Source organism: Rattus norvegicus, chromosome 4 (genome assembly GCF_021556685.1).
Source record: "Rattus norvegicus strain SHRSP/BbbUtx chromosome 4, alternate assembly SHRSP_T2T, whole genome shotgun sequence".
Lineage (NCBI taxonomy): Eukaryota > Metazoa > Chordata > Mammalia > Rodentia > Muridae > Rattus > Rattus norvegicus.
Genome location: NC_141537.1, coordinates 21,176,651 through 21,204,305, shown reverse-complemented (window position 1 = coordinate 21,204,305; position 27,655 = coordinate 21,176,651). Strand labels below are relative to the sequence as shown.

Sequence of the window (27,655 nt, the reverse complement as noted above, 5' to 3'; positions counted from 1 at the left end):
AACTGAATCGAAGAGGACATCAAAAAAATCATCCATCATGATCAAGTAGGCTTCATCCCAGGCATGCAAGGATGGTTTAATATACAGAAAACCATCAACGTGATCCATTATATAAACAAACTGAAAGAAGAAAACCACATGATCATTTCATTAGATGCTGAGAAAGAATTTGACAAAATTCAACACCCCTTCATGATAAAAGTCCTGGAAAGAATAGGAATTCAAGGCCCATACCTAAACATATTAAAAGCCATATACAGCAAACCAGTAGCTAATACTAAACAAAATGGAGAGAAACTTGAAGCAATCCCACTAAAATCAGGGACTAGACAAGGCTGCCCACTCTCTCCCTACTTATTCAATACAGTACTAGAAGTACAATCAGACAGCGAAAGGAGGTCAAAGGGATACAGATTGGAAAAGAAGAAGTCAAAATATCACTATTTGCAGATGATATGACAGTATATTTAAGTGATCCCAAAAGTTCCACCAAAGAACTACTAAACCTGATAAACACCTTCAGCAAAGTGGCTGGATATAAAATTAACTCAAATAAATCATTAGCCTTCCTCTACACAAAAGAGAAAAAAGCCGAGAAAGAAATTAGGGAAACGACATCCTTCATAATAGTCCTAAATAATATAAAATACCTCGGTATGACTTTAACTACGCAAGTGAAAGATCTGTATGATAAGAACTTTAAGCCTCTGAAGAAAGAAATTGAAGACCACAGAAGATGGAAAGATCTCTCATGCTCATGGATTGGCAGGATTAATATAGTAAAAATGGCTGTTTTACCAAAAGCGATCTACAGATTCAATGCAATCCCCATCAAAATACCAATCCAATTCTTCAAAGAGTTAGACAGAACAATTTGCAAATTCATCTGGAATAACAAAAAACCCAGGATAGCTAAAACTATCCTCAACAATAAACGGTCTTCCGGGGGAATCACTATCCCTGAACTCAAGCAGTATTACAGAGTGATAAAAACTGCATGGTATTGGTACGGAGACAGACAGATAGACTAGTGACATAGAATTGAAGACCCAGAAATGAACCCAAACACCTATGGTCACTTGATTTTTGACAAAAGAGCTAAAACCTTCCAATGGAAAAAAAGATAGCATTTTCAGCATACGGTGCTGGTTCAACTGGAGATCAGCATGTAAAAGAATGGAAATCAATCCATGCTTATCACCCTGTACAAAGCTTAAGTCCAAGTGGATCAAGGACCTCCACATCAAACCAGAATCACTCAAACTAATTGAAGAAAATGTGGGGAAGAATCCCGAACACATGGACACTGAAGAAAATCTCCTGAACAAAACTCCAATGGCTTATACTCTAAGATCAAGAATGGGATCTCATAAAACTGAAAAGCTTTTGTAAGGCAAAGGACTCTGTTGTTAGGACAAAATGGCAACCAATAGATTGTGAAAAGATCTTTACCAATCGTACAACAGATAGAGGGCTTATATCCAAAATATACAAAGAACTCAAGAAGTTAGACCGCAGGGAGACAAATAACCCTATTAAAAATGGGGTTCAGAGCTAAACAAATAATTCACAGCTGAGGAATTCCGAATGGCTGAGAAACATCTAAAGAAATGTTCAACATCTTTAGTCATAAGGGAAATGCAAATCAAAGCAACCCTGAGATTTCACCTCACACCAGTCAGAATGGCTAAGATCAAGAACTCCAGCTACAGCAGAAGCTGGCGAGGATGTGGAGAAAGAGGAACACTCCTCCATTGTTGGTGGGATTGCAGACTGGTACAACCATTCTGGAAATCAGTCTGGAGGTTCCTCATAAAATTGGACATTGATCTACATGAGGACCCAGCTATATCTCTCTTGGGCATATACCCAAATGATGCCCCAACATATAACAAAGACACATGCTCCACTATGTTCATAGCAGCCTTATTTATAATAGCTAGAAGCTGGAAAGAACCCAGATGCCCTTCAACAGAGAAATGGCTACAGAAATTGTGGTACATCTGCATAATGCAGTATTACTCAGCTATCAAAACAATGATTTTATGAAATTCATAGGCAAGTGAATGGAACTGGAAAATATCATCCTGAGTGAGGTAACCCAATCACAGAAAAACACACATGGTATGCACTCATTGATAAGTGGATATTATCCCAAATGCTCAAATTACCCTAGATGCACAGAACTCAAGAAGGATGACCAAAATGTGAATGCTTCACTCCTTCTTTAAAAGGGGAACAAGAATACCTTTGGTAGGTAATAGGGAGACAAAGCGTAGAAGAGAAGCAGAAGGAACCCCCATTCAGAGCCTGCCCCACATGTGGCCCACACATATACAGCCACCAAACTAGATAAGATGGATGAAGCAAAGAAGTGCAGGCCGACAGGAATCGGATGTAGATCTCTCCTGAGAGACACAGCCAGAATACAGCAAATACAGAGGCGAATGCCATCATTAAACCACTGAACTGAGAACGGGACCCCCATTGAATGAATCTTAGAAAGGACTGAAAGAGCTTGAAGGGGTTTGAGACTCCATATGAACAACAATGCCAACCAACCAGAGCTTCCAGGGACTAAGCTACTACCAAAAGACTATACATGGACTGACCCTTATCTCCAACCCCATATGTAGCAATGAATAGCCTAATAAGAGCACCAGTGGAATGGGAAGCCCTTGGTCCTGCCAAGACTGAACTCCCAGTGAACGTGATTGTTGAGGGGAGGGCAGTAATGGGGGGAGGATGCAGAGGGGGACACCCATAGAGAAGGGGAGGGGGGGGTTTAGGGGATGTTGGCCCAGAAACCGGGAAAGGGAATAACAATCGAAATGTAAATAAGAAATACCCAAGTTAATAAAGATGAAAAAAAACTTGTGGGAGTAACCAACCAATTTCTGATTTGACTTAACATCCATTCTCTGAGATCAGACCTATACTCAACAGTTTTTGGGTTCCCAAGAAACAAAGATTAAATATCCCATAGACCTAGGGTCAAACCAAATACAATTGGGCCTAAAAAAATTATAAAATGACTTGTAATCCTATTTTGCCATACTCATAGATAGATCAGTGTCTTTGGCAGTCATCACCAGAGTAGTTTCCTCCTGCAGTAAATGAGAACAAATACAAATACACAGAGCCAGATGTGTGTGTGTGTGTGTGTTTTTGTGTGTGTGTGTGTGTGTGTGAGAGAGAGAGAGAGAGAGAGAGAGAGAGAGAGAGAGAGAGAGAGAGAGAGAGGGAGAGAGAGAGAGAGAGAAACTTCTAGGTCTTTGGAAGGTTAGTTTTGTTGGCCACACAGGCGAAAGGATGTCTTGCTAAAGCAAACACATGAAAGACTGTTTTCCTGAAGCAGGCACAGGCGAAATGATGTTTTGATACCAAACACGTGAAAGAACAATAGATGTAAGAGTATAAATATTTCCTCACAAAGAATGGGCCTTGGTTTGGTTTGCTCTGCCACCACATTCTTGGTAATAACATGCATGTGTTGACTCACCTTACATAACATTGTTGAGTTCGACTTGTGCTGCCTTTGAGAAAAACTCACCCAAGAACTGCTTGTAAGGTTTCTGCAGCAGCTTGTGTCACCTCAGGCTGTTTGGTGAACCTGCTGGTTTTTTCAGGTGTAATATTGAAATATAGCTGCCTGGTGTCTGCTTGCTGAAGGACTGAACTGTAGCTACTGGTTTGTGCCTGGTTTCTGCCTGCCCAGAGGACCAGTCTGCAGCTGCTAAGTCGTATTTGATGTTTGCTACAGGACTGAAAAAAGATTAAGCTCTTCCCCAAAGACTACTGCTGAACAGGTCATTTTATCCCATATCCTAATAACTTTTCTTTTCCACTATCTCTGCTGGTTATAAAATGACTTCTAATCCTATTTTGCCATACTCATCGATCAGTGAGCTAGAAGAGAGGTTAAACTCTTATTACAAGTAGGTTGCAAAAATGTATGCCTTCAAAAAGAGAGCTCCAAAGTCAGGTAATCCCATGAAAGAAGAATCAGAAAAGAGAAGAGGAGAGAGAGAGGGGATGAAAAACTCCAGGAGAATAAATTCTAAAACAGGAGAGCAAATTTTATATGGACTCACATAGTCTGAATCCATAATCACGGGGTCTATACAATTTGCACCAGGTCCCCTACTTATATAATAATGAGAGATCAAATTTTGGATATTCAGATTCCACCTATGTTTAATTCAAGTACAATAACAGGTTAGTACCTATCTGCAGTTTCCTGGTTACCCCACAACAAAACCTTAGCCAAGCTCGAGTTTCCAGGGTGCCCCCCAACAGGACATGACTCTCTAGGTTATTCCCAAAAATTCATCAACTAGCAGTATTTTCCAGGTTATTCCCCAACAAATCTGCACCTCTGAGTTACAAGCCCACCCCTGGAATTTCACCTCCTAACAGCCACCAATCAGGAGGAAAGCAGAAATTAAGTTTATGTTATGGCTCCTAGCACCAGTCAATTATGTTAAAGGACACAGTAGGCACTCAATTATGTGGAAAGCCGCGATAGCATTCGCCATTACAAGATGGCGCTGGCTTCCGCTGCGCCAGCCCAACTTCCTTTCAGGAAACTAGCTGTGTGCACATGTGCAAGAGTGTGTTCGCGCCAAGTCTTTGCCCACCCCGGGGCGAGCCAATGAGATCATGGGTAAGCAACCAATCAGGCGTGGACATGCCACATTAGGGTGTATATAAGCAGCGCCATTCTGGGGCTCAGTCTCTCCTCTTCAAGATGCAATAAACGCTTTGCTGCAGAAGGATCCTGGTGTCCGCACATCGTTCTTGCTCGCGAGACGTTGGGCGCGTGACAAATTAGATGCTTGCCAGGCCAGAAACACTCTCTTCTTGCGTGTCATTTCCAATAAAACATTGTCCTGATGGGTGTTCGGGGCTTTTTCTCCCAGAACTGACCTGTGAGTTGGTAGTAGGGTAAGCCCCAAGCTTGGGCTTGTGAATAAAGAGCTAGGCATGATTGCATCGGATCGGCTACTGATTGGTCTTTCGGGATTGACAAACGCTTCCTGGTACTATACTAATAGATTTCCTTAGTGTTTTTATGAGACTTCTGGACAAGCGGGTCTCTAATTTTTGTGTTTCTCTTGGGGCTCTTCTATTTTTTTGAACTTTTAATTGATTCTCTGTGAATTTCACATTATGCACCCCAATCTCACTCAATATTCATCCTGCATCCTTTCAATCCCCATAACCTCCTCCCAACAAAACAAAACCCAAAACATTTTATTGAGGGGGCAGTGGTAGTATGTCACATAGTGTCACACAGTGTACCTACCTTTTTGTCCACATATCTTTAGTTGCAAATATTCATTGCAATAAGTAAATGCTCTTGTTTGAGGCCTTTGGTTTCTACTACATTACCAATACTCAGAGGAAGATCCACACAGCTAAGTTTACAACTTGTGAAAAGAAATAAAGAAAAGCTTAAGCAGTGAAAGAAAATATCAACAGAGAAAGCTGGTACAGATGTAACTGAAGGAGGAGGCCATGTTCCAGCCTTAATCAGGAGCATATCTTTGAAGCTTCTGCCATTTGGTTCTAGCTTTAGCATCTAGGATAGAAGACTGGGTTATGGAATCTCTCCCTCCATGACTAAGGAAAACTTGCTGAGGTCAGGTGGGTGTCAGGGATTTCCCTGCGCAGAGACTCAGAGAAGCCATTTTGTGAATCTGGATTGCTTTTGTGACCCCAGAATGCTGGAAATGCCAGAGTCAAGGGATACCTGCTAACGAAAGCTGCAGACTGGTTGTGGAACAAACCCAAGAGTGAAAAATGTGTTTCAATCAACAAAGAAGAAAAAGGTTGGAGATCTGAAGAACACTTTGACACCAGCCTTAAAAATGCAGAATTTGAATTATGTCATGCTGAGTTTTGGTCTTGCTTTGGCTTATTATTTCCTTACTATGCACCCTCTCCTCCCAGAGTATAGTTTGTGCTGTTTAATGTTGGAAGTATGTAATCTGCATTGTTATTTTTATTTTACAGTGGATTATAGTTAAGATATTGCTATGAGTCTCAGAAGAGACTTTAAACTGTGGACTTAAGTGTTGAGACGGTGATTGATAGGCTGTGAGACTTTTGAAGTTGGACCAAAGACATTTTCACAAATCTTTATTCCACATGATATGACTATACTTTTATTGATGCCGAGGGAGTGGAATGTGGAGGTGTGAATAATAATGTCTGCATAGGTTCATATCTTTAATTCTTAGTTTTCAGGGAGTGGCACTGCTTGAGAAGAATTAGGAGGGATGACCTTGTTGGGGTATGTCTGGCCTTGTTGGAGGAAGTGTGCAACTGGGCTTTGAGGTTTCAAAAGCCCAAACCAGGTTCTTTTTCTCTCCCTGCTGCCTATGAATTTGGATGTAGAACTCTCAGCTAATTCTTCAGGAACATGTTTGTCTGTGTGCTACCATGCTCCCAGCTCTGATGATAATGGACTAAACCTCTGAAATAACAACTAAGCCTGCATTAAATACTTTTAAAAAATAAGAGTTGCCTAGGTCACAGCAAAAGAACATTGATGAAGGCAAGGTCAATCTTACCTGGTTGAATCTATTTGATGAATGCTAGTTGTATCTCAGTAGAAGTCTCCTTTAGGTTAGGAAATTTTTCTTCTATGATTTTGTTGAAAATGTTTTTGTGCCTTGTATCTGGGATTACCATTGCTTTTGACCAAACTACCCATCTTGTCTATAAAGTGTTCAATTCCTGAGATCCTCTCTTTCACCTCTCAGATTCTTTTAGTGAATTTGCCTCTGAGGCTCTTTCTCAAGTTTCTAAAGTTTTTATGTCTAGATTTCCCTCACTTTGGGCTTTCTTTATTTTATTACACTTTCACATCTTGAACAGTTTTATTCATTTCCTTCCACTCTTTGTGTTTTAGTTTCATGGATTGATTTATGGTGTTAATTCAGTTCCTCTTTAAGGACTTCTCTCCTATTTATAAAGGATATTTTACAGTCTTTTTGTTGTGCTGCAGCTATGTTTTACTTCTCAGAGCATACTGTGGTAGCATTGCCTGATTCTAGTGGAGGCATATTGTCCTGGGTCTCAGAGGTAGGTGTGTGTGTGTGTGTGTGTGTGTGTGTGTGTGTGTATGTGTGTGTTTACATATATTTACAGATTCAGTCTTTCCTTCAGATGAGCCCCTTGATAGGCATCCAATTCCATGTGGTCAGATCTAATAAACATATATACATGAAAGTAAACCTAAGTGAATGGGACTCAGCAGGTAGGTGTGTGTGTGTGTGTGTGTGTGTGTGTGTGTGTGTGTGTGTATGTGTGTGTGCATGTATTTACATATAATATATAAAAATAGTGATTAAAGAAGAAGAGGTCATGAACTGGAGGATAATAGAGACAGAATATTGAAATAGTTGAAGAGGGAAGGGTGGAAATTATGTAAATACAGCTTGTCTTACTTAAGGTTTTATTGCTGTGAACAGACACCATGACCAATGTAAGTTTTATACAAGATAACATTTAATTGGGGCTGGCTTATAGGTTCAGAGGTTCAGTCCATTATCATCAAAGCAGGAGCATTGCAGCATCCAGGCAGGCATGGTGCAGGGAGGAACTGAGTTATACATCTTCACCCGAACGAAGTCAGAAACAGATTGAATTTCCCCAGGCAGCTATGGGGAAGGTCTCCAAGCCCACTCCCACAGTGACACACTTCCTCCAACAAGGCTGCACCTTCTAATAGTGCCATTCCCTGGCATGCTTATGCAAACTATCATGCAGTACTAATGTATGAAATTCTAAGAAGATCTTTAAAAATTAAATAAAAATTAAATTAACAAAGAAAAATGTGTCCTTTGGAATAAGAAGTAAACTTGACATAAAAATTTATGTATGAATTTCCCAATGTTTGCTGTGGACGTCACTCAGGAAAATGTAAGAAGGTATCCAATAAAATATTATCCTACAGCAGCATACCCACAGCAGTTTACTGTTTCGTTTTTACTCTCAGGAGTGATATAGCAGATATATTCTTGGTAGCAATTTGAAAATTAGCTTGGAGTTTATTTTTAAATGTGAGAATGTCTCATTTCTTGTGCTAATTAATTCTATTTGAGGAGGACATACATCAGAAGACTGTGAATTTATTTTTTCCGGTTTGCCATGTCTATATGTAGGCTAGCAATAGAAGCATTTCTAAACAAGGGATGTTGGAACTGCCTTCATTTGGCTATATTTTATGCTACAGCTTGACGTTGCTGGAAAATACTATAGAATATTTCTATAAAAATCCGTAAATTAAATCCATAAACAGAAACATGTTATTGGTGAGATCATTCCTTAATATGTTGCATGTGTCTCTTTATCCTTTAAGGTTGAAATGTGGAAAAATCTGTATTTTACTCAGTGTAAGACTGTTGTCATGTTACACCAACTTCTGGACCATGAGACTGTCTTAATTCAGGTTTTTAGTCTCAATATCTTGCCAACATTTTTTTTGGTTCTTTTTTTCAGAGCTGGGGACTGAACCCAGGGCCTTGCGCTTCCTAGGTAAGCGCTCTACCACTGAGCTAAATCCCCAGCCCCTTGCCAACATTTTTAACATAGACAACATGGATGGATGGATAGTACATGATAGATAACTGTTTTAGGTAAATAGGTGTTTATAGAAAGGAATTTTTAATAAAGGGAGCTTTCTCAAAATGTATCAAACATTATTCTCTCCAATAAAACCCCCAAAGACTCCATACTTTGTATAGAGCAAAGTAAACAACAGAGACAGGGCATCTGAGATACTGCATCTTCTCTACTAAGTTTGTCTACAAATACCAATAGAGTAAACTCACAGAAGTATCTGCTCCTTTCGGGCTTCTTATGGTTTCACTCTAAAGCATTTCCCCAAAGGCTCGTGTGTTGACTATCTGGTCCCCAGTTGGTAGAGCATTTGTTGAGAGGTGAAAAAGTTAGAGACCTGGCTTCATCTGTAGATGACGAGATTGGTATTTCTCATCTGATGTTATTACAGGAACAGGTAGAATGTTCGAAGGTGAAGCTCATTGGAGTAAGTAGCTAGTTAGTGTCTACCCCTCAAAATATGTCATATAGTCAGGTTCTCTCTCTGCTTCTTAAATATTCTTAATAGTTAGTTTATTTCTGTGTATGTGTATGCATGATGTGAGCATGTGTCACATGCTATCACTGTGCATGTAAAAATCAGAGGACAACCTTGGGGATCAGTTCACTTACTTCTGATCATATGTTGCCAGTAGATCAGGCTCAGGTTGTCAGACCTAAGGCAATCATCTTTACCTGCTGAGTCATCTTGCCCCTTCCCTCTCTGCTTTTTGTCTTGCCTACTTCAAAACAAGCAGCATCTGCCATGTACCCCTGCCGTAGTATGTATGGCCACACTATGCTTCTCCTCAGACTCAAAGTAATGGATCCAGGAGATCTCAGACTGAACAACACTAGACAATAATACCGAATAAACCTTTCTTTCCTCAAGTGCCAGGCACATCCCATGTATTTTGTCACAGTGACAAAAATTATCTTGTTGTCTTCATCTCCTGATATGTGACAAGATGGAGAATCTAATATTCTTGTAATGCAAAAGAAGTGATGTCTTTACTGTTTTTAGTAACACTTGGGTCTTTATCATTAAAAGTCCTAGAATACAAATATCACTTTAAAAAACAATCCTGATTAAAATTTAGTGTTGTTAAATGACTTTGACATCTTTTCAAGTTAATCACAATCCCTTCTGGACACCCTTGACTAGTCCCCCTCACTCAGTTCTCTCACAAGAATGGAGCCCAACATCTGTGGGAGCCTCAAGGGATCCTGTGTTATTATATTAACTGTGCCATACTCTAGTTTTATAACTAAACCATACCTTATATAATCCATTCATTTCAGAGTCCTCCTTTTAGTTATGATGCTATTAAATTGAAACTTTTGGTTTCTCAAGATAAAGGTTACATCACCTTAGAAGTCATGGGTGCTGACTAACTTTAGAACATGAATATATCCCTGACTCAGTGCTCAGATTACTCATTCTACTTCAAGTATCGGGTTGACTCTTTCACTTCACTGCCTCTGCTTTCTATGCCTTCCTTCACCTTATTTCCAGCAAATGCAATGACTTCTGATGATTTACTTGAACTCCTAGAGTTTCTTTTGGATTTCTTTATCTAATTATTATTCAAACCCCTCTGTATGTATATACCTTGTGAGGGAGTTGATTTCTTTACTTACACATAAATTCAGTTATTATTAAGGATGACTTACCTTTTTCTTCAATTTATACTTGTGTGTGTGTGTGTGTGTTTGTGTGTGTGTGCACGTCCGTGTGTGCACAGTCCACATGTGTGCCACAGCATACATACGAAGGTGAGAGAAAAATTTCAGAAATTGGTTTTCTCCTTCCATCATGTTCCAGGAACAGAACTCAGGCCATCAGGCTTGGTGGCAAGTACCTTTATTTTCTAAATTTTCTCGCCAGTTCGAAAGTAGGAATAACTTCTATGGCAGTCATCTACCAATCTTCCCTGCAGTATAAGGGCTCTTCCACCCCATGTGTATTTAAATTCTTCTGTCACTGAATAAAAGAAAGATTTGTTTTGGCTCATACTTTGGGGTTAAAGTCTCATTGGAGGCATAGCGGCAGGAGCTGGAAAGCAGCTTATCACATTGAATTCACAGAAAGCAGAGAAAGAGAGAAATGATAATGTTCTGCTCATTTTCTTCTCTTTATCACAAAACACAATCTATTCAATGGTACCACACATATTAGCTGGGTCTTCCCATCTCAGTTCACCTAATCTAGAAACACCTTTAGTAACATGCCCAATTTGTGTCCCAGTTGATTCTAGACCTTGTCCAGTTGACATTCTATTATATGTTTCTATAATTTGGGTCCTTAGAGGAGAATAGAAGAAAGTTATAGGGTTTCCCACTGTTTATAAATTATTAAGATAGCCTGCTATTCTTACAGATGTGAGCAGAAGACATAAAATCATGGATTAGATGAGGGAAGTCTAAGTACAATGTTGCTACAAGTTCCCCTTGCTTCCATCTCCCATGTTCCATGGAAATGATATAACATGGCTTAGGTAGATATTCCACACTGTGGAATGGATTCACAACAAAAGAATACCACTTCTGAGATTCTGTTTATTTTTTATCAAACTTTGGCTTCATAGAAAGGGATTCATTACAATATCATTCAAGGTCTTTTTTGCCAAAGCAACCTTGAAAAATTACCATATAAGCTTTGCATTTAGACTTTAGCTGCACTCAGATATAATATTCAAAGATGTAAGTACATAGTCCTTGGTAAACTGCTTCTCACAATGGTAAGGTTCATTCCTGATACCTCCCCATCTACTAGCTACATTCCATAAGGCAGAAAGAAAGGTCTCCATTTTCTCTTCTATTATTGAACATCTTAATTTATTCTCACAAGGATCCTTAAACATTAGAACTCTTCCTGTGTGTCCAGAATGGGATTGAGAGGCTAAATCTTTTAAATTCATACTCCATTTTAGAAAATTTAAACTCAGGTAAGCCTAACTCAGGCTGGTGCCTAACATTGGTTTCCTAGTTCCAGTTTCTAGGGAAATCCCAACAAATCCCGTTTTTCCAAGTTGATTGCCAACAAGCTGCCCCCTGCCTAATGACTACCAATGCAGAGGGAAGCAGAAATTAAGTTTATGATTTGACTTCCAGCACCAGCCAATTATACTAAAGGCCACAGTAGGTTTCCAATTAGATGCTTGCCATGCTAGAAACACACACACACACACACACACACACACACACACACACACACACACACACACACACATACCACCTGCTGCTTTCTATAAAACAGATAGATGGGCCTTGCCCAGATAGATGTTTGGGGATCCTCTCCATCAAAGCCATCCTGCTTGAGCTTGAGAATAAAGACCCTGTTATGATTTACATCAGATTGGCTCTTGTCTTTTAGGGTAGGGGGAGTTCACTAACACTTTTCTGGAACTAAGAATTTAGAGGTTTAAGAAGGGCAACTGACAAGTCCATATTTTTCACTTTTGAACTTGTAAAAAAAAACCCATAAAATTCTATTTGTTCCAGTCTGCATGTCTGAAGGTTCTGCTGTTTTGAATTTATCATGATATCCTTCATGAAGTATTTTGAAGACTCCCTAAGGATATCATTAAACTGCAATGAACAAAAGAAGTCCACCAATCAAGGATAGTGTTTACAGTCCATGTAGAAATATCCTCTAATTCCAAGACTGGCTCCAGGCCGAGCCCCCCATTAACTCTGGTCCAGTTCCTTACATAGCCAGTACCACAGAAACTTGAATACACTAGTAGGAGGCTGTTTTTCTCTTCTGCACTGAACTTAACTGATGATATCTTTTGAGAAATGAACTTACTTTGGGAAAGTAATAGTGCTTTCTAACATCATCCCTTTGTCCTGGGGCGAGCAGGGAGCTACATTTTTCTTTGGTATTCAGCCTTAAAGACAATGCTTTGCTTTTTGTTTCCATTTGGTTTTATATCACCTCCGTAGTAACTTAGTTCTTCCCCTAGGCATTTTATTAAAATAAGCTGTATTCTTATAATCCATTAAAGAGACGGGGGATATGTAGCTTCTAATACAGTAACCATTTGTTCAGGCAAACTATCTCATTAGTAATTGTCAGTTTTTAAAAGTAGATGCTGAGGAAGTCAATTATCTTACAAGGTTTGGTAGACACAATGTTCCGTGTAGTAAAGGGTACGGCAGGAAGGCTGAATACATTTATTTTCAGTGCTTATCTAGTTCTCATAATGAGCAAGGACCAATAATCCAACTATAACATTTTATGTTCCCAGAAACCCCAAGTGATAGGACACTTTTTACAGATGAACATATTGGCTTGCTCAAAGTTAAAGACGGAAAATTAAAAAGCAATATAATCTGCATAACCCTAGACTAGACTCCTTTAAAACCAATGCCATTCATGAGAAGCTGAATAAAATGTGTCCTCCTTTCTCAGTGTTTAATGACTGGTTACGATAACCTCTCCTCTGAGCTTTCACCAGACCAAGCAATGATGCAGTTTCAGTCAGAGCGCTTCCACTTATAGCCCTGGAAAGGGAATGATGAGAAGAGAGAATGTAAAGTTGAATCCAAGTCTGATATACACTTCTGTGATAAAAATTACAAGAGAATCTAAAGATACCAGAGCACAGAACAACCTGTTCTCTGAGGTTATTATTCAGAATGATGGTTGTTAATAAGCAGTGTACAAAAAGAAGCTTCTGGGGCACTTTCCTCTCCTTTGACATTTCTTTTTTTATTTTTAATGTTTTTTTAAATAGATATTTTAGGGCCCTTGCACTTTTCTTTTCATTTACAGATTTCGATTTTGAAATATAAATGCAACTGAGAGGGAGGTGAGTCCAGGAATGAGAACAGCTCTCTTTGCTGAGATTTAATCAGTAGATCTGACTGTGAATTTGTCAAGTGAGTGGGCTCTGTAATAAACTGTTTACTTTCCCACTTATCATAATAGAAAGGGCATGAACCAGAAAGTCGTTGCAGAGTGCCTTGTGACTGGCGCAGGGAGGGGTGGGGAAGCTTCTCTGCACATCCAGCCAGTGACTCAGTTCTGTGAAATTCATCATCATCCTTTTCCAAGATAAAGTCTCACAGTGTTAGACAAGATGGATGAAGCAAAGAAGTGCAGACCGACAGGAGCCGGATGTAGATCTCTCCTGAGAGACACAGCCAGAATACAGCAAATACAGAGGCGAATACCAGCAGCAAACCACTGAACTGAGAATAGGTCCCCTATTGAAGGAATCAGAGAAAGAACTGGAAGATCTTGAAGGCGCTCGAGACCCCATATGTACAACAATGTCAAGCAACCAGAGCTTCCAGGGACTAAGTCACTACCTAAAGACTATACATGGACTGACCCTGGACTCTGACCCCATAGGTAGCAATGAATATCCTAGTAAGAGCACCAGTGGAAGGGGAAGCCCTGGGTCCTGCTAAGACTGAACCCCCAGTGAACTAGTCTATGGGGGGAGGGCAGCAATGGGGGGAGGGTTGGGAGGGGAACACCCATAAGGAAGGGGAGGGGGGAGGGGGATGTTTGCCCGGAAACCGGGAAAGGGAATAACACTCGAAATGTATATAAGAAATACTCAAGTTAATAAAAAAAAAAATCAAAAAAAAAAAAAAGTCTCACAGTGTTTATCCATCAGTAAAGCAGGCAGATTCTGAGTACAGGACCTGCTCCTTACACTGTTGGGCTGTGCTCAGTTGATCTAGATTTTTTTTTTTTAGTTGATCAACATTTTTTTTTCTATAGTTCAGTTTAACACCATTTCACCCGGTAGTGTTCCAGAAGATAACATTCCTTGATTTACATATAGCACTGGCTCAGGGATTTTTCCATCCTCCTAATTACGGGATTTTGCTTTGCTTTTCTTCTGAGGCTACCCTCATTGTGTCATAATATGCTGTGTGGTGCACTTGTTTATGTAGAATGATTACCTTCCTCATTGAGCTGTTCTTGGAGATTTCGTCTGTTGTATGTGTATCTCTTTATGTGTTTGATTTTTCTTTTGGAAACTGATGTAAATATGCTTACTGAATAAAGAGGGTAAATGAATCTTATATTAAGAATTTTCCTATTAGTAATCCTGTTACTATTTTCTTCCATAGCAATAGGCTTCTTATATTGATTAAATTTTTCGTATTTGTCTGTCTGTAACTTACAAATATATTTATAACTTGATATTATAAACTTAACATGGATTATATTAATGAATTTAATACAATGATCTACATATTAAAGCTATACATTTAAATTTCCCTTTTATGAACTTCAGTCCATTAGTCTTTGGTTAATTTTTAATATATTTTAAATTCTAAACTTTGTATACTTTAATTTCTCTAATAAATACCAGTTTGGCTTCTATTCCACAGTAAAAAATAGTTTCTGCATAAATATAATTCAGTATTTTCTAAAAATTGTTGCAAACAGATTTACTTTGAATTCAAGATTCAATGGTTAGTAGGTTATATATGTATTAAAGTTAAAAATTTTGCAGCATTATAAATTTAGTAATCTATTTGACAAGTATTTCCCAACTGCTCAACAGAGGTGAAACAAAGATGATACACCACTGTGAGAATGTGGGCATGACTGAGATGCTGTCTCTTGACCTAGGAGCTTAGGAAAAATAAATAAATGAGATAATAATGTTGTTCTCTATCATTTAAACTTCAGCTTATTTAATGAATCATTCATGACAGAGGTCTAAGTGATGGATTACAATGTCCTTTTTTTACTTTACCTAAAGATGACTTTACAGAATCAGAGATATAAAGTCAAATAGTTCAGAGAGAACTAGTCAGTGCTAGTTTACTCTTATTACTTTCCTTTTGAAGATGCTTAAAACAACTATCAACTGAACCTCAAAACTGGCTGTTTATCAGGAATGGGGCCCTGGGCACCTGGCTGCTCCCACAGCTGGAAACAAACTCAGTGTATTTTTCTGGTAGCAAGTGAAGACATTAGTAGACAGTTGGTAGAAGTCACTCTGTGCTTGGCTTGAGTCATGAATGTTTGGGAAAAGTCTGGGAGAGTGGCTACTTTGAATGCTGAGGCTTCCTCCTGACAAATTCTGTCATGAGATGTTTTCTAATTATAGTCTGAAGATTTCTAATTTGCTTCCAAGTGTGAAATTTGGAGTTCACATTCTAGAAATGAAATCCATTTAAACTCCCACTCTTCAGTACATATATAGACCCAGGTCTGTGATATGCTATCTTAATTAAATTTGGCTGAATTTTCTCTTTGACACTGTCTGAGGCACTATTGTAGTTGCTAAATAACCATGAAAGCAGCTTTCTTTTCCTATCTTTTAAAACTCTTCAGTGTCTGGAATATAAGTGGACAAATATTACGTATATTTTCTACATTAATATTTCTTCTTACCTAGCATCAGTTTTTCAGTCTTCAAAATGAACATCATGTGGGACTTTGAAACCAACAAAGAAAAAGGAAAAATGTCAGCCAATGAAAAATACTACTTATCGGCGGATCCCGGCCCGCAGCAGCTCTCTGCTCCCAAACCCCGTGGGAGAGAGACCTCACCGCCTGATCAGGTGGGCACTCCTGAGGCTGCAGAGCGGAGGAGACCACCAACAATGCCCACCCCTGCCCACATCCCTGGCCCAAGAGGCAACTGTATAAGGACTCTGGGTTCCCGTAGGGGAGGGCCCAGGAGCGGCAGGACCCCTGCGCCTGAGACACCAACGGAACCTGAAGGAAACAGACCAGATAAACAGTTCTCTGCACCCAAATCCCGTGGGAGGGAGAGCTAAACCTTCAGAGAGGCGGACACGCCTGGGAAACCAGAAGAGACTGCACTCTGTGCACATCCAGACGCCAGAGGAAAACACCAAACGCCATCTGGAACCCTGGTGCACGGAGGCTCCCGGAAAGAGCGGCGCAGATCTTCCCGGTTGCTGCCACAGCGGAGAGGACTTAGGCAGTGCCCCACGAGCAAACTTGAGCCTTGGAACCGCAGGTAGGACCAGCTTTTCCCCTGCAAGAAATCTGCCTGGTGAACTCAAGACACAGGCCCACAGGAACAGCTGAAAACCTGTAGAGAGGAAAAACTACACGCCCGAACGCAGAACACTCTGTCCCCATAACTGGCTGAAAGAAAACAGGAAAACAGGTCTACAGCACTCCTGACACACAGGCTTACAGGACAGTCTAGCCACGGTCAGAAATAGCAGAACAAAGTAACACTAGAGATAATCTGATGGCGAGAGGCAAGCGCAGGAACCCAAGCAACAGAAACCAAGACTACATGGCATCATCAGAGCCCACTTCTCCCACCAAAATAAACATGGAATATCCAAACACACCAGAAAAGCAAGATCTAGTTTCAAAATCATATTTGATCATGATGCTGGAGGACTTCAAGAAAGACGTGAAGAACTCCCTTAGAGAACAAGTAGAAGCCTACAGAGAGGAATCACAAAAATGCCTGAAAGAATTCCAGGAAAACATAAACAAGTAGAAACCCATAGAGAGGAGACACAAAAATCCGTGAAAGAATTCCAGGAAAACACAATCAAACAGAGGAAGGAATTAAAAATGGAAATAGAAGCAATCAAGAAAGAACACATGGAAACAACCCTGGATATAGAAAATCAAAAGAAGAGACAAGGAGCTGTAGATACAAGCTTCACCAACAGAATACAAGAGATGGAAGAGAGAATCTCGGGAGCAGAAGATTCCCTAGAAATCATTGACTCAACTGTCAAAGATAATGTAGAGCAGAAAAAGCTACTGGTCCAAAACATACAGGAAATCCAGGACTCAATGAGAAGATCAAACCTAAGGATAATAGGTATAGAAGAGAGTGAAGACTCCCAGCTCAAAGGACCAGTAAATATCTTCAACAAAATTATAGAAGAAAACTTCCCTTACCTAAAAAAAGAGATACCCATAGGCATACAAGAAGCCTACAGAACTCCAAATAGATTGGACCAGAAAAGAAACACCTCCCGTCACATAATAGTCAAAACACCAAATGCACAAAATAAAGAAAGAATATTAAAAGCAGTAAGGGAAAAAGGTCAAGTAACATATAAAGGCAGACCTATCAGAATCACACCAGACTTTTCGCCAGAAACTATGAAGGCCAGAATATCCTGGACAGATGTCATACAGACCCTAAGAGAACACAAATGCCAGCCCAGGTTACTGTATCCTGCAAAACTCTGAATTATCATAGATGGAGAAACCAAGATATTCTATGACAAAACCAAATTTACACAATATCTTTCTACAAATCCAGCACTACAAAGGATAATAAAGGGTAAAGCCCAACATAAGGAGGCAAGCTATACCCTAGAAGAAGCAAGAAACTAATCATCTTGGCAACAAAACAAAGAGAAGAAAAGCACACAAATATAACCTCACATCCAAATATGAATATAACAGGAAGCAATAATCACTATTCCTTAATATCTCTCAACATCAATGGCCTCAACTCCCCAATAAAAAGACATAGATTAACAAACTGGATACGCAATGAGGACCCTGCATTCTGCTGCCTACAGGAAACACACCTCAGAGACAAGGACAGACACTACCTCAGAGTGAAAGGCTGGAAAACAACTTTCCAAGCAAATGGTCAGAAGAAGCAAGCTGGAGTAGCCATTCTAATATCAAATAAAATCAATTTTCAATTAAAAGTCATCAAAAAAGATAAGGACACTTCATATTCATCAAAGGAAAAATCCACCAAGATGAACTCTCAATCCTCATCTTCGGTTGGTTTATACACACATGTGCAATTTCTAGGCTTGAAAGTAAAATGATGCTATCTGGTGCTGGATAGAGGAGCCTTATTTTTTATTATGGCAGCTTGCTATTTTTGTAACATGGTGATTTGGTTGAACACAATAAAGTACAGTAGTAACTGATCTTCCCTTCTTCCTGGATGAGTGAGGAGATGATTAAATGTTGATGTCAGCATCCTTGAGCATATTCAGATGAGCTTCTGCTTCTGTTGAAAAGGATGCTGTGTTTGATTGTGGTCCGAAGCTTTGAAGCACTACTTGGCATCTCCTTCCTTGGAGGTCTCACTGTTTAAACATAACAGATTTGATAGCTTGTTGGTAAGGTGAGGTCCAGCTTGTCTCCACTAGGTCATCTTCATGTGAATCCGGTGGTTATACGGTTTTGTTTTAGGGATATTTCATTTTTCTTAATAATGGTTTTAGCTGACATTCATGGAGAGAATGAATCCTTAGAACTGTGCCACTAGTGAAAGGAAATCCTGTCTAGAGTATGTTTCTTTACAAAGCTGTGTCACACCATCCTTTGGGCCCTCTGCTGGAAAAGTAGAATCAAGTCTCAAATAATGCCTTTTAAATTGTATCCTCTAGTATTATAGATGTAGGACAGTACTGTATCATACCTCTGTGCATGTAAAATAGCTTGTACCTGCTTTATGATACGTAGTAGTAACCGTGCTTTATCAGAGCTGTTTTTAATGATGTTGCTCAGAATGTTTTCTTTCTAGATGATGATTGAGAAGCTAATTAAAAAAAAATGGTGCCAGGTACCACAAGAGTAACAGAACTGTGCTGTTTTCTCGGGTTTTGTTTTTTTACTTTTTTTTTTAATGGAGTGTGCTGGATGTCTCTACAGTTTTGTTCAGATGACTGCAGAACCTGGAAAAGCGGTTGCTGCTGTTGATGCATAACACACTGCTATTATTGGTCTTTTTATATAAATATGAATATATATATACAGATATATAATTTGAATTTTTTGAAACTTTAGCTGTGCTGTCATCTTTGGAAAAAAGTATCCCCGTTTACTGTGTTGAGTTGGCACTATACAGAAATTAACAGCCATATTGGTCTAGAAATGTTGAACTTAAGTTTTTTCCATTTGTACAGGTGTAACACACTGTATTAAATATGTAAGGTCTTATCTACGTGGGTTTGATTACAAAAACTAATAAAGTATTCTCTAAATTAAAAAAAAAACTTACTTTGTGTCCAAGTATGTGGTCAGTATTGGAGAAAGTTCTATGAAGTGCTGAGAAAAAGGTATAGTCTTTTGTAATTGAGTGAGATGTTCTATAAATATTTGTTAAATCTATTTTGTTTATGATATCAGTTGACACCAGCATTTCTCTATTTTGTCTTTGTCTGAATGACCTGTCTATTAGTGAGAGTGGAGTATATTGCTGTGTGAGGTCTATATGGAATTTATGCTGTAGTAGTGTTTATTTTATGAACTTAGGTGCCTTGTGCTTGGTGCATAGATATTAAGAGTTCTGATAGCCCCCTGGTGGATCTTTCCTTTGATGAGTATGAAGTGTCCTTCCCATGTCTTCTGATTAGCTTTGGTGTAAAGTCTATTTTGCTAGATATTGATATGCTACCCCAGTTTACTTCTTAGGTCTGTTTTCGTGGACTATCTTTTTCTGTTCCTTTACTCTGAGGTAATATCTATTCATGATTTCAAGGTTAGCTAAAGAAAGGATCCTGTTTTATAATCCATTCTGTTGGTCTGTGTTTTTTTTTATTGGGGAATTGAGACCATTGGTGTTGAGACTTTATCAATGAGCAATGTTTGTTGATTACTGTTATTTTGGTTTTTTGGTTCTTTTTTTTCGGAGCTGGGGACTGAACCCAGGGCCTTGTGCTTCCTAGGCAAGCGCTCTACCACTGAGCTAAATCCCCAACAACTGTTATTTTGTTATGAGGTGAGTTATTTACCCTTTTTGGATTTGCTGAGCTAGAATTATCTTAGAAATGGGGACAGAAAGGAGGCATAGCTTGTGGCCTGCTACAGAAGTTTGGGAAACTGGATTGGGCGACAGGGGAAAGAGTGAAGGTCTCAATAACAAAGTAAAACAGAGAATCATTTCTCAGGTAATAAAAACAACCAATGGGCTTAGTAGCATCTGCTGCTCTCGGTATCAACTAATTCATTTTAAATAAAACTATGAATAAAGATTAAAAAAAAAAAGAAAAATACTACTTATCAAAATATGGCCCATCCTGTATTTACTAATTATTTTTTGCTTACAATATAAAGTAGTCAGAGAGAAAAAATAACAATAGCAACAATAATAGTAACTCTCTAAAAATATTGTTTTTTGTTTATTATAACCACAGTACTTGAGAAACAACTTAAGGCAGGAAATACTTATTTTGTCTCTGGTTAGGAGGGTTTCAATGTATCCTTGATAAAGACACAATGGAATAGCTCGGCTCAAGGTAGTATGTAGGATGATCTCATTACACAGGTGAAGGCAGGTACAAGATAGAACAAGGCCTGTCATTGGATGAGAAGGAAGGATGGGGGAGGAGAAAAGATTGAGGGAAAAGAAGAAGACTGGAGGAGAGTGGAGAGGACGCTGCGGAGAGAACATGGAGGCTGATATAAAGATTCTTTTCTATGTATTTATAGGTTGTTATGCATATTCTATAGGGATGGATGTGTATAGGGCTTGTATGTTTAGGTGGGCAATTATATCTTACCAATTGAATCAGAGGTTACTGTGTTGTGTGTTCTTTCTTGTGGCAATTTGAGTTTGGGAGAATGTGTGGTGGCAGACACTGGGCCGCCACAAAGTTGGGATGTATATTTCTGGCATGGCGAAGCCTGCCTTGGGAGCTGGATGGGTAGAGAGATTGTTGTGAGGCTCAGAGAGAAGCCATCAGCAGTGTTATATGGGATAGAGCAAAGAAGGTGAGAGGCTTTGCTGACAGAGATTAAGATATCTATTATATACCTTGGGGCACTATGGTACCAGACCTAGAGTGAGATAAAAGAAAGCTTTTTTTTATATAATTTTACAGCAACAGTAGTAGGCACATGTGTCATTGTCTACTGATGTCAGAGTCTACCAGGAATCAGAGAGCAAGGCAAGAACCAGGAGCCCATATAGCCTTCAAAGCCCATCCTTAGTGAACTACTGCTACTAATCTCCAAATCCTAATGCCTCCCTAGGCTCTGAAAGAAGAGTGCTAGTTGTGGGTAAAGTGTTAAAAATATGCGCTTGCCTAGCAAGTGCAAGGCCCTGGGTTCGGATCTCAGCTCCGGGGGAAAAAAAAGAAAAAAATATGAGTCTGGTTTATGATTGGAGGTTCGTGTTTAAAATTTAATACATATAAATTATAACATTATAGGTAGGGCTGAGTGTTTATCTGAAGGGCATAAAAATATACATAGAATTAAGTGAAAGTGAGGTTATATAGGAAAGGAACGTTTGTTCTGGGGCAAGTCTCTGTAGCAAGGGACCTGAGTGGGTCTCAGGAGCCATTGCTAGAATAGTGAGCAATATTGTTGTTCCTCTTTTGTATTTTCCATAATTTGTGAGATTTTGTTCAATTCTCAAATTGGTAAGAGTGGAATTAACTTGGAGAAATTTAGATCAGTCAGGTATTCCTTGGATATATCAATTAAGTAGATGAAAAGATCATGAAAGAGAATCTTGTTACCCATTCAATCTCTGAAAGACAGGCTGAGAGTTTTAATATTGTCCTAATAAGAAAGACCATGCTTCCACCAGGAGAACCCCATGGCACTTGTGAAAAGCAGAAATGGAAAGTGTATGACCCCAATTGACATATATCTACCTCACATCATTAAATGCTCATTGGACATGATGGCACCTGCTGCAACTGTAAACCCTGCACTATAAGGCTATTATGTCATCCTCATTTCAACTGAGAAGCAGTGTATTTCCTAAGACTTTACAGCATAGACTAGAAAACCAGACAGAATGAATTCAAAGTTCTATTCTGTATCTTGAGAATTGTAAAACTCTGGCAATTTGTCCACCCTCTCTATACTCCATTTATCTGTAAATGAAACAGAGCAATAATGACCTCTAAAGACTGTAGCAATGGTTATTTGTGCTGATATATATATATATATATATATGTATATATATACAGCCATATTATGTTTATTATTAAAACTAGGTAATACACAGAATATACACATCACCCTGTGATAACAGGATAATGATCAACTTAGTAGATTAATTTGCCCAGTAATTAAACAGCAGCAAGGATTTTTTTTTAATCAAGGAAAGAATAAAACTCATATACAGTAGACAGTGAAGGGTAGCATCAGTAGAGTGTATGACATCAGGTAAACAAGCACATAAAATTGAAACACTGAAAGTTAAGGACAGAGCAAAGTGTGGAATCATAGAATCAACCTATTAAGGAATCAAGAAGTTCACAGAATCCACAAGAAAGGCAAGGAAAATAAAACAGATTCATCAATTCAGCACCAAGAAAACTCGTTTGAAATAGTACTTATTTGTCTGCCCAAAGCTTTTCATCATTGAAGTACCAAAGAAACTATTCCAGAATCAAGGAGCAATTAACAGTTTGAGCCACCTCAATTAAAGAGTTACAGTTCAGAGATTGCATCAATCTCAGAAGAGACTTTGAACTTTGGACTTTTTACACTGATGAGACTGTGATACACTATGGGGACTTTTGAAGTTGGATTAAATGCATTTGTATAAAGGTATGGCTAGGTCACCCTCCCCCCCATAGACTCATGTGTTTGAACAAGGTTATGAGGGTCAGGGAGTGGAATGTGGTGATTTGAATAGGTTTGGCCACCATAGAAAGTGGCACTATTAGGTGTGGCCTTATTGGAGTAGCTGTGGCCTTGATGGAGGAGGTGTGTCACTCTGCGTGTGGGCTTTGGGGTCTCTCGTGCTCAAGCTCTGCCCAGTGTGGAGTCAGAGCCTCTTTCTGGTTATCTGTGGGGGACAGTCCCCTTCTACTACCTGCAGATGGAGATTTAGAACTCTTAGGTCCTCCAGCACTATGTCTGCCTAGATGTTGCCATGTTTCCCACCATGATGATAATGGACTGAACCTCTGAAACTGTAAGCCAGCCCCAATTACATGTTTACCTTTATAAGAGTTGTCTTGGTCATGGTGTCTCTTCACAGCAATGGAACTAAGACACAAGTGCACATAAATAAAAGTAAAATAAATCTTAGAAAAAAAAAGAATCATCAGTATATTCAGAAATGGGAATAGTTGGATTAAACTAGATCTATCAATTGACATATTGTTGTTGCAATATCCATACTTACCAAACTTAAAATAGTATCACTAAAAATTAAGAACCATTGATAACATTTACTTTACATTCAAATATTCTAAGTACTATGCTAAAACATTTTTATGTATAGGATACATTTTTCGAGAAAACTACAAGAGTATAAAATGTCCAAATGGATAAAATTTTCCATCTTTAGGAGTCTATGCACAACACTTAGAATAGAACCTGGTACATATGACATACTTCCAATGTGTCATACGGTATTTGATTTCAAATGAGGTGTTGATACTTCACATAACATGTTCAACTCAAATAACTATAAATTTTGGAACTGGGATTTGAAGTTAGGTAACCTGACCCCAGAGCCCACAATTGATCTCACAGTTAACAATGAACCCAATCCAGAAACACACCTGGAAATGCAGGGTTTTTTGTTTTTTTTAACTTTGTGCTCATTTACCATTGCTATACTTCCCTTTGTTGCCAGAGTGAAATATGTCATGATATGAAACAGAGAAGAAATAATCACTAGTCTAGTTCATATAAACAAAGATATGAGAACAAAGTACTATGAATTCCAGAGTTTCACATTGCAAAAATAGGGAAGGCTGACTTTCGTGTATGATGGAGGGTTTGAAGCCATATCTTTGTGATCCTGTGAAGTAGTAGTCAGAATACAATCAAATTAGTGCTTACTCTAAAGAGAACATGGAGGAAGAGCTTCAGAAATCTGTTGGGGAAGACAATGGAAGCAGGGGATGAAGATCACGAAGCCTAGCAGCATGTATGAATTAAGATGCCATAAATAAGCCCATTACTTTGTGTCTAAAACTTCATTTAAAAATGAATAGCATTAAACAATATCGACAAGAAAATCTGTGCTGGGCTCGAAGTGAAAACACACGCAAAACCAGAGTTGGAAGAGTTCTCTGAAAGCTCAGCTGGCTCCAGCAATCGGCGAGCTCATTATGTGTGAAGCTCGGAGCATGTGAGGACCGATAGCATAGAGAAAAGAGAGGCAGTTGCTAAGATAAAGCATGTGAGTAGCTCAGTCCTGGAGCAGCGACTTAGCTTGTAGCCAGGCCTGAGCACAACTCGCTGTAGTAAATGGAGAATGACAAAAAGGTAACAGGGAGACTGTACTTCACTTTATCAAAAGAATGGGGTCACAGACAAATTAAGGTTTTCAATAAGAATGCTGGCGATCTGATTGAGGAGAATAAGCGATGGGTTACAGGAGACTGCAAACAATATAGGGCAGAGATGGTTGGACTGTATAAGGAGGTGGCAGCAGTGGCATTCACTTCTACATTCACAGGGTGTAGAAGTGTCTGAGTTTCAGAGTGATGGACAGATAGATCCAGTAAAATGCTGAAGTCTGTTGTTAAGGAAAGTGGGTAAAATAGTAGCAAGAGTAGTTCCCCAAAAGAAGAAAACAGGAAAAGTAGATTTTGGCAGGGAGATAGAAAAAGCATACTGTAATTACAGAAAATATCCAAAGAATTATTTTTTTAGGTGAAGGAGTAACAGATGCATATGCAATGAAGGGAAATGACCTACTTATTTATTTATTATTTATTTATTTATTCATTCATTTATTTATTTATTTTTGTCTGAGCTCTACAGCTGGGAAGTAGTCCTGTGAACCAGCACTTTAATTTCTATCCATAGTTTCTATAGTTTATTTCAAAAGGCATACAGAATCTCTCCCCACTCTGTCTCTCTCAGAAGTTATGAGTGACTAAATTGATAATTGCTCTTTTGAATACATATGAGCTGGGATGACTATGCATCTTAATGATTGAGATAAAAAGTCATATGAAACTTGTTATTTCTTTTTTCTTTTTATTTTATTGATATCAAACAGAAATTTAGGTCAGTAAATTGTGGGCTGTCCAGTGGCTGTCATCTATGGCAATGGGGAAAGAAGTACTCTGTGAAATGAGAGATTCATAACTAAATCTGAAACTCTTTGAAAGTCTGTTTTCACTTTATTTAAAGAAGATTAAAATGGTTCAGTGACTTTCTCCTATAGTGCATGCAAACCCCTTATGTGGTCAAAAATTACTACCTGGATTCCATTACAAGGAATTCATGTCTTTCAGCAATGGCTTCCGAACAGGTTCAGACCATCTTCACTTCTTACTTATATAGTAGCATTTTTTTTAATTTACTAGCTTTCGGGTCTACTTCTCATTGTTGCTGTTTGAGTGTCCCTGGGCACCTGTATTAGCAACTTGCATGCTCTCAAAACTTCAGCCCAATTGACCTTGACAAATAGTGGCCATATATTTCAAGTGCTGTAGAGTTTTATTTCTGACAAGTATTTAAAATTAAATTTTCACTTCAATACTAAACCACAGTTGTGCTGACAAAGTAGTTCATCCCAAGAAAATAAAACACAGTTCTCTCCACTGATGTATGAACTTGATATGCACTCATTTCATAATGAAAGGAAAAACAGTGAAGTGATACCTGTCATGAAGGCTATTTCTGGCCTAACTTTGATATTGAGAATCCTGCATTATCATATGTAGGGCAGCTTTTCATGCCCAGCAAGCCAGCTGTCTTAGATTTTCTATGATAAAGACTCTCTGGATTTTTAACAATAATATTTTTTCACTCAGAAAAATTTCAATTATAGAATACAACAGAAAACACAGAACCGAGACAATGTGTTCTACATGATAATCAGAAAATTATTCTACTCTTTGAGCAAGAAAAACTTCACAAATCAGATGTGTGACTAAGTAATCTCTTAGCTGGTGTGATACTTACAGAAACCTGTATGGACTGAAGCATATTTAATATTTTTACTCCACCTCCCAACAAATCAAAGGTCATATGAACTCAATGGTCTTCTACCACAGCAATTAAGTCACAGTTGATAGTATAATCAAAATAGATTTAATATCTGTCAAATGATTAAGATTAAATAATAAACTATTAAAAACAGCTTCAAAATTTAAAATTCCGTTCCTCCGCTACCAGTGTCAGGATCTTTGTGTATTTTATCATAAATAGAAATGCCATTCAAGAATGAAAAGTATAATAGACTTTGCTCATTTTGGATTTGTAGTTTGGAAGAGTTTTTAAATATATATTTGCCAAAAACATTTCACTTAAAATACCATTTTACTGTGTAAATAAATGAACCCATTTTCCCCCTGAAATCTCTCATATATAAGCAGTAAGCTTTGCCTACATTTCTTCTTTCTTCACTGCATGCGCCTCATTGTCTTAGGGCTAGCACTGCTGTTTCTGTGTCTGGCTTCCAGTTGTGATGGAGAGATAGACAAGAGAAGGAGGCCAGCCAGCGTACTGGAGCTGTGTGATTGCGGTGACTTGTTAATTCTGCAGGAGCCTGTCACTCTGGTCTGAGAGCTCCTCATCTGTGGAGGGTCTTGTCATATGTCTCCACACTAATGACCCTGTTTGGCTCTCAACCATTTCTTCTAAGTGTAAGAAATCCTGACCTCTTCTAACCTTCTGTCTCTTTTAACCTTCCCATGCTTCTGAAACCCTAATTCCTGCTCCAGTTGACCAGTTCAGATCATGCCTGCTCTTGATAGAACAGGGTGTGCTCTGACTTAGTACCTGGAATTGGCCCACCATTTAAACACAATCACTGGGATTCTGGTATGGACTGTGGGTATATTATTTTTAATGAGTATAATCTCTTCCAGAAAACAAGGAACTGCGTGGTATGTCAAACAACCAAAGGCACTTGGTTCATCCAAGGCAGTAGAGCTCCTACCCAGCACCAGCATGTTTCAGCGTCAAGAGACCGTGACTCCAGATTGCTGAGGAGAAAGTGGCCACTGCAAAGGTAATGGGATGGAATGACTATAGCTATTCAAAGCACAAGTGGAAGTCCAGAAGTCTGTGGTACCAAGAATCAATTATTTGAATCCATAGTAGAGAATTTTGAAGATCCTGTGCCCAAATTCAATTGTATTTCCAGTATCTTTATGATGTCTACTTTATGGGCGATTTTGTCTTACCTTCTGTTATCAGATA

General features: G+C 38.8%; 1 long non-coding RNA gene across 3 annotated transcripts in view; it reads right to left on the bottom strand.

Annotated features, from left to right (window-relative positions):
• The window catches only part of LOC147994708 (uncharacterized), a 46,955-nt gene that overhangs the window by 13,642 nt on the left and 5,658 nt on the right, over positions 1-27,655 (bottom strand). Inside the window, exons 3-4 of one of the 3 annotated variants that reach the window (XR_015685920.1) lie at positions 23,481-23,527; positions 18,401-18,657 (exon numbers count right to left, since the gene is read on the bottom strand). The exons of the other annotated variants lie outside the window; for them this stretch is intronic. This is a non-coding gene — a long non-coding RNA (uncharacterized LOC147994708). Of the gene's footprint in view, positions 1-18,400; positions 18,658-23,480; positions 23,528-27,655 lie in introns of those variants that run through there. 3 annotated transcript variants of the gene reach the window in all.